The sequence below is a fragment of the Nestor notabilis genome, unplaced genomic scaffold (genome assembly GCF_000696875.1).
Source record: "Nestor notabilis isolate BGI_N333 unplaced genomic scaffold, ASM69687v1 scaffold2719, whole genome shotgun sequence".
Classification (NCBI taxonomy): Eukaryota; Metazoa; Chordata; class Aves; order Psittaciformes; family Psittacidae; genus Nestor; species Nestor notabilis.
In genome coordinates this window covers 120,807-122,454 of record NW_009943925.1, presented here as the reverse complement: position 1 = coordinate 122,454, position 1,648 = coordinate 120,807, and the positions used below count along the sequence as shown (strand labels likewise).

The 1,648-nt window shown below is 46.4% G+C and overlaps 1 protein-coding gene across 1 annotated transcript in view; it reads right to left on the bottom strand.

Moving 5' to 3' along the window:
• Positions 1 to 1,303, bottom strand: part of LOC104411684 (xin actin-binding repeat-containing protein 1-like) — a 20,980-nt gene extending 19,677 nt beyond the window's left edge. Inside the window, exon 1 of the mRNA XM_010022170.1 lies at positions 1,149 to 1,303. The gene's annotated coding sequence lies outside the window, so the exon portion shown is untranslated. The remainder of the gene's footprint in view (positions 1 to 1,148) is intronic.
• Between the last annotated feature and the right edge of the window lie 345 nt (positions 1,304 to 1,648).

Below are 1,648 nucleotides of genomic sequence, written 5' to 3'. Positions count from 1 at the left end.
CTTTCCCTAAATCCCTGTTTTCTAATAAGAATCTGAATCTGGTGGGTGAAAACTGGAGGCCTGGAGGGAAATGGGGAAAGTTAAAAGATTTCTGTTATTCTCACAGCAATCAGCAGGATGTGTACCTTAGAAGGAAACGTTAACCATCACCAAAAGCATGAGCAGAAAAATACTGCTTTCAACTCAGGCTGCTGGGGTCAGGCCCTTCACACAGTGATTGAGGGGCAGCACCCAGACCTGGACCTGGAGTCCAGCTCTTTTCTGCTTACACAGACCTTAAAGCTTAAAGGCTTCAGCAAGTGGATAATCAGGTATGAGACACACGCACATGCACACACAGGGGTAGATTTCTGCTCTGTCTTACAGAGTGGTGCAGGTTTTTGGAGCTACTTTACATACATATGCACAAATAGGGAGTGGTATGGTCAGATTAATGCTGCTAACCCAACAGGCTCAGAGTCAATACGCATTTCTTAACCATCCCTGGAGACCAGGAGAGAAGAAGGAGGGGAAGAAATTACCTCTGCAACTAATCTTACACTGACTCCTGTTCCCTAAGTATGTAAAATGAAGCAAAGCTCATTTCCCTCTGAACAGTCCACATTTTGCTGCCTTTTGCCTACCAGTCCTGAACATGGTTTGGATCTGGAAGATGTGCCCTCTATCCCCAGCTACCATCCAGTTCAACCAAATCCCTTACAGATTCTTTCCCCGTGATTGCAGGTCACGGTGACCAGAGTCATGGTTAAATAACCCTATTTTGGGAGAAGAGAGTAGACACTGAGATCTGGCCTTATGAATTTAAGCCCCAGAGCTAGGAATTCCAATATTTCAGGACAGAGGAAAACCACACATATAACAATGTTCTGTTTCTGCCTTGAACATGCTCAAGCACTCTACACAATGATGCTGAACCAGACTGAAACCACCATCTGTGAAATACAGAGACAGAACCTTCTGCAGTAGAGGGTGAGATCTACCAAACACAGGGCCAACAAAATAAAATACATGGCTTTCCATGAGCTGCAACATCGCTTTCATAGCATGAGGCATTAAGCATCCTTATTTGCCCTGCATTTTAGCATCAGTCTGAAGTTCATATTCACACAACACTCCACGCTGCTCTAATCTACCCCAAAATTACTTACAGGGAGGTCTCAGTAGTCCCAAAAGCTGTATCACGCCGTAGACAGCCCCAGTGGAAAATCTATTTGAAACTCACAGCCGGGGAGCCCTTAGTGTATCCTACGAGGAGCCTTGTTCCACTCCCACACCCGCGGTCCTGTTCACTGCCTCCCAGTGGTCTCTGGCAGCTGGTTTTATCAGGGAGTGATGGGCTATGTTGAGAGGATGAACTACGTGATCTATTTTTAGGAAAGTGAAATTGCTCTTCCACCAGGCTGAGTCAATCATGAGCTTTAGCAATCCTACACAGAGGCTGGGGAAGTCTGGGGGCCTGGCTTATTTTCAGAACTTATTCATTCAACATACCCCTAGCGTAATCCAGTACAGGACAGGGTATGCTTCCAGGCAGTGGTGCAATGGGGAAGAGGCATTTCCCTGACTCACTGTCATGTCCCTGGGGTGTGACGTGCAAGCAAGGCCCCCTTTGCCTCTAAAGCTAAAATTTTAGGGGAAAAGCTGTGCA